The sequence below is a fragment of the Piliocolobus tephrosceles genome, chromosome 5 (assembly GCF_002776525.5).
Source record: "Piliocolobus tephrosceles isolate RC106 chromosome 5, ASM277652v3, whole genome shotgun sequence".
In the NCBI taxonomy this organism is placed as follows: Eukaryota; Metazoa; Chordata; class Mammalia; order Primates; family Cercopithecidae; genus Piliocolobus; species Piliocolobus tephrosceles.
The window spans coordinates 30577130-30591761 of record NC_045438.1 but is presented as its reverse complement, the minus strand read 5'-3'; the positions used below and the strand labels follow the sequence as shown (position 1 = coordinate 30591761).

General features: G+C 40.4%; 1 protein-coding gene and 1 pseudogene across 1 annotated transcript in view; one reads left to right on the top strand and one right to left on the bottom strand.

Moving 5' to 3' along the window:
* Positions 1 to 14632, bottom strand: part of ENPP1 (ectonucleotide pyrophosphatase/phosphodiesterase 1) — a 79256-nt gene that overhangs the window by 52393 nt on the left and 12231 nt on the right. The gene's annotated exons all lie outside the window — the stretch shown is intronic.
* Positions 8052 to 13046, top strand: LOC111554950 (annotated as a pseudogene).

Below are 14632 nucleotides of genomic sequence, written 5' to 3'. Positions count from 1 at the left end.
CAATAAGATTTTATCTAAGTGGATTCTAATTGTGAATAAAGAGAACAGTATTCATATAAAAACAATAAAAAATAAAAAAAAAAACACACTCGGCTGGGCGTGGTGTCTCACGCCTGTAATCCCAGCACTCTGGGAGGCTGAGGCAGGCAGATCACCTGAGGTCAGGTGTTCAAGACCAGTCTGACCAACATGGTGAAACCCTGTCTCTATTAAAAATACAAAAAATTAACCAGGCATGGCAGCGGGTGCCTGTGATCCCAGCTACTAGGGAGGCTGAGGCAGGAGAATCGCTTGAACCCAGGAGGCAGAGGTTGCAGTGAGCTGAGATCACGCCATTGCACTCCAGCCTGGGCAGCAAGAACAAAACTCCGTCTCAAAAAAAAAAAAGAAAACCACACACTCTTTTTGGGGATCTTTTGTGCTTTTTGTCACATCTTTCTTTTAAAAGAACAGAAGACAAGAGAAATAAAGTCAGAGAAGGTTGAGAAGTTTTACAATTACGACACGAAATAGAAATCCTTAAGTGGTCCCCATATGTCACTTAGGGGCTCTGGGCCTTCAACCTTTCTTTAAATGAAAAATGAAGATAAGAACACAATCCCCTAAATCTAATATAATGTTAGGAGTCACTGGTAATAGAAAATGCAGCTCAAAACAATTATTTTAAATTATGAGAACACATGGACACATGGGGGAACAACATACACTGGGCCTGTCAAGGGTGCGGGGAGGGAGAGCATCAGGAAGAACAGCTAATGGATGCTGGGCTTAATATCTGGGTGATGGGATGATCTGTGCAGCAAACCACCATGGCACATGTTCGCCTATGAAACCAACCTGCACATTCTGCACATGAACCCCTGAATTTAAAATAGAAGTTGAAGAAAAAAAATAAAAATAAAAATAAACAATTATTTTAGATAAACACGGTATAGAGTTGGTTGGACTAGTATCTTGGGCAAATAAAACTATCAGATTCTTCTCTAAACTAAGATTAGTAATCCAGAAAAGGTATTTTAGTACCTCTGATATTTAAGCAAAGAATCATTACATCATTTCTCTTTTTAATTAATTATCCTGATAAAGAAACATTTGAAGAACAGACTCAAAGAAAACTCCTATCAGTAACTCATGGGAGCTGGTAATGACAATTGACAAAATAATTTTTTTTAGAAGGAAAGGTTAAAATGAAATACCAAATTAAAAGAATGGCTTAAGAAAGCCGGAATGACTCATATTTTACCAGTTAAACTGTAAGTAAATTACACATTAAAATTCCAGCCATATTCAATTAAAAACATAAGTTTGGTGAAATTGTGACCATAATCACAAGGGACTAGTAACTCTCAATGGCTCCATATCTGAATTAAGACATGTATTACTTTTGGAGCTTTGTGATCTTGAGAAAGTTACATTATTTATGTCCCTTTATCAATAAAAATAAGAGTTGGACTAAATGTTTTCTGTGGTTCCTAATAAATGTAAAATGTCTACAAATGTACTTCTCTCTGGAAACTAATTATAACTTCATTTGGATAAACCCTGACCCTACATCCTGTACCCTCTTCTCTTAAAGACTATTACCTCGGCTGGATGCGATGACTCACGCCTGTAATCCCAGCTCTTTGGGAGGCCAAGGCAGGTAGATCATGAGGTCAGGAGTTCAAGAACAGCCTGGCCAACATGGTGAAACCCCATCTCTACTAAAAATACAAAAAAAAAATTAGCCAGACATGGTGGCACACACCTGTAATCCTAGCTACTCAGGGGGCTGAGGCAGGAGAACTGCTTGAACCCGGGAGGCAGAGGTCGCAGTGGGCTGAGATCATGCCACTGCACTCCAGTGTTGGTGACAGAGTGAGACTCTATCTCAGAAAAAAAAAAAAAAAAAGACTATTACCTCAAATATGTACATGCATAAAATTCTTGGTTGAACACAGGCTATTAGAATGAGAAGCTTGTCTTGAGAAGCTCCTGAAACACCAGCCCAGGAGCCTCACTTCCCCAGTTAAAGCAGAAAAGTGGTCAGAAACTCACCTGCAGCAGGCCCTTTATATTTGAAATCTTTCCTGGGTTTCTGCAAGCCCTTTAGACAGCTGATATTTCCAGGGCAATTATTCTCCTCTCCTATCATGCTCATTCATTTTTGTTTCAGTAAGTACCAAACATTTTCAAAGAAAACATAACCAGCACCTATAACTTCTGCCTCAGTGGGCAAATCACTTCTTCACTACTATCTCACCAAGTGCTTTCACAGGTCATTTCTCTCTGAAGTTAAAGGTCAAAGAATAAAATATCCATCTCATAGTATAAAGTAATGGTTTCATTGAGCTTTGATGTTCACCTTCACTCCATGACTTGTAGACCGTCATTGAATCTTAAGACACAAGCATCTCATCAATAAGGAGAGTGACAGAAAACACTTCAACTGCACAGCAGAATCACTCTTCAAAAGGCTAATGGGTCCCTCCTCGGATACACCTCTAGCCACTGGAACTTCTATTTAGATTCACAAATAGTTAACCCCCAGAACTAATCACAGAATTATTAAATATCCACTCTTCTGTTCTTGGTCCGATGGGTTTAACTGTCTCCTGTCTTCAGTAGGAGTCACTATAGCAAAATGCTGGTTTTGTGGCTTTTCTTTCTCTATGGTACTGATTTACTTCAGCATCTTAAGAAAAGTAATCCATTGAGAAAAAACATCTTGAGGAAAGTGCTTAGTAAACCAAATTTCTATCTCTTGCCTGATAACAAAATTAAATGGCAAATGGAGCAAGTGTTTAAATGTATAAAATAAAATCACCAGAAGAAAAAGATGAGCAAATATTTTTACAATTTTGCTTTACATGTATGACACAAAATCCAAAAATTATCATGGAAAAGTTGATACATTTGAGTTCATAAAAATTGAAAATTTCTGTAAAGCCAAAAAAAAAAAAAAAAAATCCAGCACATTGGGATGGGGGAACTAGGATAAGACATTTTTGCTACATGACAATAGATAATAGGATATAAAAATCAAGTAGAAAAAAAAAACCCAATTTTTAAAAATACCAAAAGTAATAAACCAACTATTTAAAAACTAGCTATTTAAAGAAAATAGCTAATAAAAATATAAAACATTTACTTTCATTAAAAAAAATCAAAGAACTAAAAATCAGTGAGTCCCTTTTCTACCCAACAAAATGAACAAACATTAAAAAGACTGATGATCACCAGTGCCGACAAACACGTGAGGAGAAACAGACTCTTTCACACTGTCTTCACAGAAGTGTAAGTTCCTTTCTAAAAGCTCATTTCAAGGAATCTATCTAAATTCAAAGTGTGCATATTTACCACTCTTGCAATTCCATTTCTATTATCTGCTAGCAATATTCACATAAGCACACAAAGATATGCACACAGAGATATTTATTGTAGCAGTGTTTGGAACTGCAAAAACTCGCAAATAACCTAAATTTCTGTTTATAAATAATGGAGCAAATACAATACAATGTGGTAAATCCAAACAACACAAAATACTATCCAATTACTTTAAAGTTATGTAGATCCATCACTGGAATACTTGCTCTTAAAGCCTTCAGCCTCCATGTGAGCAGTTACCCTTACACAGAGGCCACCATGCTATGAGGAATCCCAACCATTCCATGCATAGAGACCACATGAGAAGGCCCTAAGACTGCATGAAGAGAGAGAAAGATGCCTGGCCAGCTCCTAAATGCCCAGCCCTTGCTGTTCCAACTCTAAGTCACCATCTAACTGCAGCTGCATGAGAGACCCTGATTCACACAGGTCCAGTCAAGCCTTTTGTGGACTCCTGACACACCAAAAACTATGAGAGATTTTTGAGTCTACAGAGCTGATGACCAGGTGCTGAACAGAGATTAATTTATCAAGCTGGTCACAGAAACCAAGATGGCTCCCTGCCCACATGAGGAAGCATGCTTGCCTTTCTCCTTCTCCCACATTTTATGCCTAAATCATTCCCAAGGTAAAGTGCACATCTGGCCAGCTTCATTCTGAGGTAATAACCTGGTTGTTCATCACTTCATTGGAGAAAGGGAGATGTCTGAAAACTAATCCACACATATGGTGCAACGGAGGCATGGGTGGTGTGATGTCGCCTTTGGGAAATGCACAGAGTTCAGGCACAACGGTTTATGTAAGTCTACTCCTAATTTGCAGGTTGGAGAAATTGACTTTTGATTATAACACACTAGTTTTATGGTTATAGAATATTAGGAAATCTGTAAGGAAAAAAAAAAAAAAAACAAGTCAAGAGAACCTAAAAGCCTGGAACATCCTGTAGGGGCAGAAAGTAAGGAAGTACCAAACACATACAAACACACACACGTCAAAGGGTCACAGAAATTAACTGCCAATTGGCCATGGCTGGAACAAGTTGAGCAAAAACATGGAAAACAGAGTACCAGGTTATAATTCAAAGTATAAAATAGACATTAATGACATTAATGACTCCATACTGAAAAAGACTGAATAAATAAATATAAGGGGGAGAACAAATTTTCAATTCAGAAGAATTCCAAATAATGTATGCAGATACTCCACCATCAAGGAGGTGGAATGTAACTCTCTACCCTTTAAGGTGACTTCCTTCCAAAGGTGCAGTATGGGAAGGGACAAAAAAGAGTATATTTACAGCAAAGAAACCTGAAAAAGACTACCTCACTGGGTAGTCAAAGTTAACATCATCAATGATAAGACATATTAATAGCAGATACTCTTGAAATGATGTGTTAAGAATGGCACTTTACCATCTGTCATGTGCTTCCCAAAAATACATCAATCAAGTATAATCATGAGAAAAACATCAGACAAATCCCAGTTGAAGGATATTCCACAAAATACATGACTCATACTCTTTAAAACTGTCAAGGTCATCAAAAACAAGGAAAGTCTGAGGCGCTTCACCAAGAAAAGCCTAAGTAACCCTGACAACTCAATGTAATGTGGTATTCCTGGATGGGGTACTGGAACAAAAAAACAAAAAAAGACACTAGGGAAAAAACAAGTAATTCTGAATAAAGTATGGACTTTAGTTAATAATCATGTATCATTGTTGATTCATGAGCTGTAACAAATGTACCTTACTAATGTAAGATGTTAATGACAGAGGAATTGGGTATGGAGTATATGGAACTCTGCACAAGCTTCACAGCTTTTCTGTAACTCTAAAACTAGTTTCAAACAGTATGTTTATTGAAAGGAAAAAGAGAAAAGAGAAAAGAGAGACAGGCATGAATCCATATTATTCTACCAAAAAAATTCTATTTCATTTTTTTAAATTTTTGATCATTTTTTTTCTTTTTTTTTTTTTTTTTGAGAGATGGGCTGTCACTCTGTCGCCCAGACTGGAGTGCAGTGGCGTGATCTTGGCTCACTGCAACCTCCACCTCCCAGGCACAGGTGATCCTCCCGCCTCAGCCTCTCAAGTAGCTGGGACTACAGGCACATGCCACCATGCCCAGCCAATTCTCTGGACTTTTGGTAGAGACGGTGGTTTCATCATGTTGCCAAGGCTGGTCTTGAACTCCTGAGCTCAAGCAATTCACCCATCTCAGTTTTCCAGAATTCTGGGATTACAGGCGTGAGCCACCCAGCCTGGCCTTATTTTATTTTTTTATTGTTTTAAATGCATTTACACCCTCAAACCTATAAATGTATATAACTGAGAAATGATTCTATATGCAATTTTTGTTTCATCTTTTTGCATGTAATGCTATTTTTTAAACATTTTCTTATCAATAAATCTTCTAAAATATACATATTTTAATTTAGGTAGATCTACAGGCTGGGACATGGAAATATGTAAATCTTAAACAGAATTAAGTTAAAAAGGCAAACTGAACTTTCACTTTATACATTTCATCAATGTATGATTTTTTTAAATCAACAATGTGCAGACAGTGCTTTCACATCCTTTCCCTGCCTGTGACGGACACTGTGGTCAGGTGCCTCGACTCCCCGTCAGAGATAAAGGCACCACTGCTCCTCTGGCTGCTGGGAGTGGTCCCCTATAGGGAGTGTCTCAGCAAAAGACAGCTACTTTGCCCAAAGTCTCTCCTCCTTCCTGGGGCAGCTTGCTCCCTGCTGGACCACTCTAGAGGGTCTCAGACTAGTTTAAGAAGATCCATAGAGTGGGCATAGCCTCCAATGAGCATCACATCCACTGAGCACTGCAGCTCACCTTCACCCTCTGCACAGCCCTACTTTCCTGCCTTGCCTTGCACAGGTGCAGAGCCTCCAATGAGCATCACACCCAACGAGCATTGCAGCTCACATTCATCCTCTGTGCAACCCTAATTCCTTGTCTTGCCTTTCACAGGTGCTGATCTCAAGAACATACTCCAGTGAAATCCCAGGCACGCTCATTTCCATCTAATAGTCTGTTTCCCAAAAATCCCAAGTTGTGTTACTGCCTTTCTTTTGATCTGCCAACTCAGAGAAATAAGTTTGACTACTACATTTCCCAGGCTCCCAGACTCCAAGCATCAGGCCAGGATAAGTCAACAGGAAAGAGAACATTGGAGGGTGGAAGGAAGGGAGCAATCAGAATGTATCGACCTTGTCCTCCCTGCTCCAGGTGGGGCCCCTGCAGTGGCTGCAGCTCCCCAGGGTCCCAGCTGCTACAGCAAAGTCCTAGCTCCCAAGCTCTGGTTTCACCACCTTTTCCTGTTGACCTTCCTGCCCTCCAGGTGGTAGTGGCTTCCTTCTGTTACTCTTCTCAGGGTTGCCTAAGGGCCCCACCACCATTCCCTGTTTGACCATTAGCTCGTCTAACACTTTTGGCATCTGTTTCCTATATTAAATTATTTCGACTAAGCTACTGAGTATGAGCTTTATTTTTCTAATTGGACTCTGACTAACAGTAAATAATCAGAGCAAGACAGATAAATACATGGATGGATGGACAGACAGACAGACAGACACACATCCCAAGGCACAATCTAAACTAAATTTAACCTAGGCAAAGAACGCTCCATTTTGAGGGTTATCTTCTTTTCTAATTCTCAAATCTTTTTAATGCAAAAGCATATTTTAATTAGATCTTTCTTCAGTCGGTTTTAAAAGAAAAAGAAAAATTGTCCCCCAATCCTAAAAATAGTTGGTCTATTTTGCAGCAACTATAAAGAAAGGTATATCGTTAAGTAAAAGTAGTATTAAATTACTTTAGAAAAGAATTATAAAGTTTAGTTCAGCTCATAAGATAGCAAAGGGAGGAAAGCAGTTTTATTAATGGTGCAGAACAGCTCTTTCTGCCCTCAGGCAGAGGACCCAACAGATGGACCGAAAGGAGAAGCCTCATGAATCTTATCCAAAAAACATAGTTTTTCCTGCCTAGGCAAGTATCTTGCCTACGCAGATAGTAGGTCAGAGACGAAAAACAAAGTGTGGAAAGAACATAATGTGCAGTTAAGTTTCTGTCATTTATTTGCTGTTTTTATCTGAAATAATTTTTGGAACATAGTCATTCGGGCACCTTGTATTTATCCTTGAAAGATGGGCTCAGTAGAAACAAACAAAAAGACAACTAAACAAAGGATTTCTAGTAATTCTTCCTGCAGACAGGAAATGGGAGATATAAACCACCACTTAATTTCTGTAAAGGCCTAGTATTTACTCAATCACAATTACAGTGACAACTTAAAGACAGAATTTTAAAATTGGTAATGGAAGGGAATGTGTAGGCCCGGGGCCTGGGGCTGGAGGCACAAAAAGGCTCCAGCTTATTTTCCAGCTGCCCACTGGACCTCACTACCTGGATGGCCCACAGGTACTGAAAACTCCATGTTTTCAATACCACACTCATTAGCCTCGTCCACCATTGACCCTGTGGCTAAAGACAGGACATTTTTCAATTTGAGACTGATTGCGGGGTTCCAGTTGGCCAGCATTCATAGGAATGAAGACAAACACAGAGATGGTATGTCTAAGAAACTTCAAAAGGTGTAGACCACCTGACTGAAGCATTTCTGATTTATTTTATATTTTTTCATTATATTTCTGTCCTCCTACAAGGGAACGTCATGATTATACTAACTGAGCTAAAATGTTTATTAGCAGATGCCCAGTCATCTTATCACATCTTAAAATCGTAGTAGGATGTCTTCTGGTATTACATCATGTTGATCACGTGGACATGCTGGCTGGAGCTCTCCAGCTGACACAGAGCAGGGTTCTGTGCTGTCTTCATGCAAAGTGGAATTTGACAATCACTGCGCCATGCCTTGGGACATCCTGAATGCCAGCATAAACACATCCTCTAATCCTGGGACACCACTTTCCGCTCCCACTGGGAATCCAGAATGACCTCCACTGACAGCAGCACTCCTACATCAATGCTGTCTGTTACGAGAAACAGCTCCATTGGTTTGCAAAGATTTTCCCCTTCCTGGTGCTCTTGCACACACTCTTTTTTGCAGCCTGCAGCAACTTTTGGCTTCACTACCCCAGCACCAGATCCAGGCTTGAGCATTTTGTGGCCATCTTTACAAGTGCTTTGATTCTCCATGGACCACCCGCGTCCTGTCAGAAACAGTGGCCGAGCAGTCAGTGACGCCTCTGAAACTCTGCCAGTTCAACATTTTGCTTTTGTCCTTAGGGTGTTCAACTGACATAGATTCCAGCAAGCAGTCATTGTCCTACCCGCAGCCGGGTTTGGAGTCAGCTGGTATAGAAAGCCCAACTTCCAGTGGCCTGGACAAGAAGGAGGGGCAAAAGGCCACAGCCATCTTTGAAAAAGTGAGAAGATTCCGCATGCGCGTGGAACAGGACCTCATTTGTAGCGTGTATCTGAAGCAGATAACAGTCAAAGTCATTTTGTTCGTGCTCATCATAACTTATGTTCCGTATTTTTTAACCTACGTCACTCTTTAAGTTGACTGTTCAGTTGACATGCAGGCTTTTACAGAATATAAGCCTACCAGTGTGTCTATTCCTTCACAGAAATCTTGAAGCTTCTGGCTTAATTTTATGCCATTTTGGATATACTCTACAGTCTGACCTCCTCCTACAGGCTGTGGTGGATGCTGAGGAGTTCCCTGAAGCAATATTCCTTTGAGGTGTTAAGAGAAAAAAGCAACTATGGTGACATCCCCGATGTCAAGAATGACTTTGCCTTCATCCTTCATCTGGCTAATCAGTATGATCCTTTTTATTCCAGACGCTTCTCCATATTCCTATCAGAGGTCAGTGAGAACAAACTGAAACAGATCAAGCTCAATACCGAATGGACAGTTGAGAAACTGAAACATTAGCTTGTGGAAAATGCCCGAGACAAGATACAACTGCATCTTTTTATGTTCAACGGTCTTCCAGACAAATGGAGGTGCTAAGCCTGGAGCAGATCCCGGAGGTGCAGCTGCCCTCTACCGTCTCACAGCTGATTAACCTCTAGGAGCTTCATGTGGACCATTCATCTCTGGTAGTAGACCATCCTGCACTGGTTTTTTGGAGCAGAATTTTAAAATCCTCTGCCTAAAGCATCCTGAAATGGGAAAAATCCCATGCTGGGTGTTTTACCTGAAGAATCTTAGGGAACCTTTTCTCTTCCCACACAGGGAGGCTGTGTTCTCCCTGAACAGTTGAGTACTATGCAGTTAGAGAGCTTTCGGGACTGAAAAAAATCCAAGGACCCTCTACTTGAAGGGCAGCCTCTCCCGGATCCCACAGGTCATTGCAGACCTCCTGCCTTCACTGCAGAAATTGTCCCTTGATAATGATGGATGCAAACTGGCTGTGCTGAACAACTTGAAAACCATGGTCAATAAGAAAAGTCCAGAAATGATCAGCTGTGACCTGGAACACATTCCATACTCCATTTTCAGACTGAATAATTTGCATGAGTTAGACAGACCTAAACGAAAATAACCTTAAAACTGTGGAAGAGATCATTAACTGTCAGCATCTTAAGAATCTTTCCTGCTTAAAGTTACGGCACAATAACATTACTTATATTCCTGGGTTCAAGCAATTCTGGTGCCTCAGTCTCCCGAGTAGCTGGGATTATAGGTGTGTGCCACCATGACGGGCTAATTCTTGTATTTTTGGTAGACGTGGGGTTTCACCATGTTGTCCAGGCTGGTCTTGAACTCTTGGCTCAAGTGATCTGCCTGCCTCGGCCTCCCAAAATGTTGGGATTACAGGCGTGAGTCACTGTGCCCGGCCTCCAGTTGCTCTTAAAACAAAAACCGGCTGGGTGCAGTGGCTCACACTTGTAATCCCAGCACTTTGGGAGGCCAAGGAGGGTGGATCACGAGGTCAGGAGTTCGAGACCAGCCTGGCCAACACAGTGAAACCCCGTCTCTACTAAAAATACAAAAATTCACTGGGCATGGTGGCGGGCACCTGTAATCCCAGCTACTTGGGAAGCTGAGGCAGGAGAATCGCTTGAACCTGGGAGGCAGAGGTGGCAGTGAGCCAAGATGGCACCACTGCACTACAGCCTGGGTGACAGAGCGAGACTCTGTCTCAAAAAACAACAACAACAACAAAAATCCTGCCTGGAGATGGCTCTGGCAACATTTCCCACCTCATCCCCATTACACTCCACTCAGCACTGCACACCAGCCATCCTGGCCTCCTCCGAGCTCTGGGATGGGCCATGTCGTCTCCTCTCCCACGGCCTTTTCCCTGCTGCTGCCTTATCTCATAATCCTCTTCTGCTTGCCTGTCGCTTCCTAAGAAATGCCTTCTCAGACCTCCGGGACAAGGCTAATTCCCCCCTCACTATTCCCTCTCTAACCCGTACACAGCTTCTGGGCTGCAATTATTTCAGCTGCAACTTGAGATATTCTCGTGTAATTCTTTGATAAGTATCTGGTCCCCTCGGATAAAACCCAAAAAACAGACAGTAAGTAAACTTTCCCTCTGACCATTTAGCCCCCAGCCTCTTGCACCAGAATGCCCACACAGTAGAAACTCTACATATTTGTTAAATAAGTTACAAGCCACAGCAATAACAATATTGAACCCTGATCTAACATCTACTATCAAGGCAGTCTTCTCATTCGTTTATAAATATGAATCCATCTAACCCTCAAAACAAACCTATGAGGTACCTACTATTATTATCCCCATTTAATAGGCAAGGAAGCTACGACACAGAGAAGTTAAGGGACCTGCCCAAAGACCCAAAGCAATTCTTGGCAGAGATGCGATTTACACTCCAGTAATCTGGCTCCAGGGTCTAGCCCTTACTCACCAAGCTCTATGGCCTCAACAGGATTCAGTAGCAATTGAGTGGTTCTGGGACAGGAAGATGGGGCCAAAGAGCATCTAAGGAATGTTTCTTTTGAGAGGACACATTGAGTTGGGTCTTGGTGGGTGCCTGGTGTTGGGTGAGAAAAGGAGAGGTTAAACAAATCACTCTGGGGTAGAAAACAGATATAATCTGTACAAAGTGTATTTGGAGAACTATACAAGGTTGAGCTGAATGTCATGGAAGGCATGCTTCAGAGGTGTAGAATGCTGAAGAGAGATATGCATCTTCAGTCCTTTTTTGACTCTCTAAACTGGCAAAGTGCCATCAGAGCAGCAGTTGACTGAAACATATCTGAGCCCTACAAAATCCTAAATACAAAGTATGCACATAATACATGCATATACTATACACCATATAGGATACTGAGTCCCACTGAGGTATGGGAGCTAGGCCAGACACTCCCAAGCCAACAGGTTTGCTCCCTCCTACCTCACAGAACTGTACCCATTAAAGGAGATAAGTGCTTAGCATAGGGCCAGACAAATAGTGAACACAAATAGGTATGTATGTATTTAATGAACACACATAGCACTTACTACCAGCAAGGTCTACTCTAAGTGGTTGACAAATATTAACTCATAAACGACTGAACACATATGTCACAGACTTTCAGCACTGCTACGAATGGATGCAACTATTCATGGTGAGCCCTACAATGACTAACGTCTACTCTTACCCCAAGTGTGGGAAATAAAAACTAGTCTCAACTAGCCTCATTGTGTGCTGTGGCAGTTCCAGAAAAATTCAGAGCAGAAACATAATGCGGAGAAGTTATTATTTTAGAAAACCTAATACTCTAACCATGAGAAAGAGACATGAGCAACAGAGGTGGAACTGTGGAATGAATAAAACAGAAAATAAACACATACCAAAAAGCTGAAAATTCTTGGGGACTGAGAATGTCTAAAGTATGCATAGAAATAGTTTCAAAGATTACCTATTGAATTCAGGATACTAAAATAAAAGTCTCAAAATCCCACTTATGAAAAGTACATTAGGAAGCTCTCTATCAATGGTAAACTTTCATAATGGATTATAAATGAAAAAAGGCAACAGAATAATATGCACAAAGTGATCTCACCTTTGTTTTTTTTTTTTTAAAAAAAGAAGTGATACGTACGCATAGAAAAGTCCTGGAGGGGAAAAAAATCCAAAAGCAATTTTCATTTTCTTCTTTACCCTTTTTTATATTTTCTGAATTTTTTGCAATAGATAGTACTTTTATAACAAGTGGGAAAATATTATAAGCTCTCAAAACAAATATTTTAGAACTAGAAGGAACCCATCTAATCCAACCTCTCATATTACGGTTACGGAAACTGAAAGTCAAAGAAAGAAAGTAATTGTTCAAAGGTCACATAGCAAATGATTCTTGTGATTCAAGTTTAGACCCTTTACATGATCCCTGTCTCTGAAGACCTTTGCTTGAATCATTCCATAATAGTCAATATTCTTTCTCTTTGAAAGTTTCTAAGAGATAACAAATGTATAAATACTTATATATGTCAATATTCTTCACATTTACCTCCTTTATGCTGATTAGTAAGGTATTCAAATAAATCGTGTCCAAGTAGAGTTGTTTCCTGCTTATTTCCCCGACTAATCCAAAAGTAGGTAAGACCAAGAGAGTCTATCCATAATGCTCCTAAACCACACGTTCCCACATGAATATTTCATTCACCCATTTCCTAGGATCCCAGAGATTCTAATCGAAATGGTGCTGGGTGGCAGTTTACAGGAAGCTAGTGTGTTTGGATGATAAAGTATTATGGAATAAACTCTGGGTCAAAGACATTTAACCTCATTTTACATCACCTGAAAAAGCACTGGTATAAGATTCTTTTGTTTTGGTTTTGTGTCAAGTATACTGTCAATTGTTGAGAGGGGACTGCAGTGGAAACTTGGAATTGGAAAGTTCCATTGATGGTGCAATGAAAAGCACCATCTACATGATATTTTAATAGATGGATGGCTGAATTGGAAAAACATCTGAATGTTATCAGGTAACAGCAAAGATAGAAGACTGGCAAAGCTAAGAGCAATAAAGAGCAATTAAAGGACAAGCCAGTGCAGAGTAAAAGAAGGCAATTAAATTATAAGCAACAAATGAGAGCACAGGCAGGTTCCTGAAAGACGCAGACTGCATATACAAAGGGAGGAGACTATGCCATGTTCTACATGTGCAAAAGCAATAAGGCTACTTGTATCCATGTGTCACTGAGGTTCTCAGAAGGAAAGGGGCCAAATGCAAACCACGGTAGCACCAATTCAACCTAATGCAACCACAATTGAGGTCATGGAGGCCCAATGAGTTTTTTCATTTTGTTTTAGGTTTCTAATCATGTATGAAGTCAGTGGCACAGCGAGGGTTAATTAGAATTCCCAGCTATGGAAATTCCAGATGTGGTGCCTTCTGTGCCGTCTCATAGCCTTATGGAGTGTTGATACTCAAACTTAATTGTGCAGACAAACTTCTGAGGATCTATGAAAATGCAGATCTTGGTTTGGTGGGTCTGGGGTGCGGCCCAAGATTCTGCATTTCTTACAGATTCTAAGAGGATAATGCTGACCTGTCAGTCTGCAGTAGTAAGGATATAAAGTGGTAGTAAGGATATAAAGTGCCTTCTGAGTAAGGAAAAATAAAAAATTCTTAGTCACACTGAAGCTTATCAATAATAACAACAAAAAAAAAACAACCACTTATTCAGGATATATTATGTACCATTTTGTACACATTATAATTTACTTATCCTAACACACTCTAATATGATTTTGTCTCTATGCTACAGTTGTGGTACTATTTGGGAAACTTTTTGGTCTATATTCAAACAGCTAGTGACAGTACCAGGATTTAAGTCTGACTTTGTCTGACTCCAAAACTATTCAGCAGTAAACTACAGAGATGAGATTAACAGAATTATTAATTTTGTGATCTTGGAAAGTCTCCAAACTTTCTCTGAGCCATGATTTTTTCATCTCTAACATGAGCATTGTGGTTTGTTAGAGCACATCTCTAACAGCAGTACTGTGGTTTGGACTAATGAGGTAGGAGGTGCAGAAGTATTCTGAAATCTATAAAAGAATGTAAAGATACAATCATTGTAACTAGGTTAATTTTCACTCTCCTCTCCCCAGTTCTTGAGAGTTTGTTTGGAGGTTCTAGCAGGGGAGTGCAGCTACTCATATACCTTTGACCAAAGACTGGTCCTAGTCTATGGAAGATGGTCGTCTTCTTCAACCAAATGCACATCTTCGGGAGGGACACACGTGGAGTAGTGAGGGAGGAAGGAGACACCCGCGTAGCCAGCCAGATCAGCCAAATCAGCCCTGGCGATCAATGAGGTG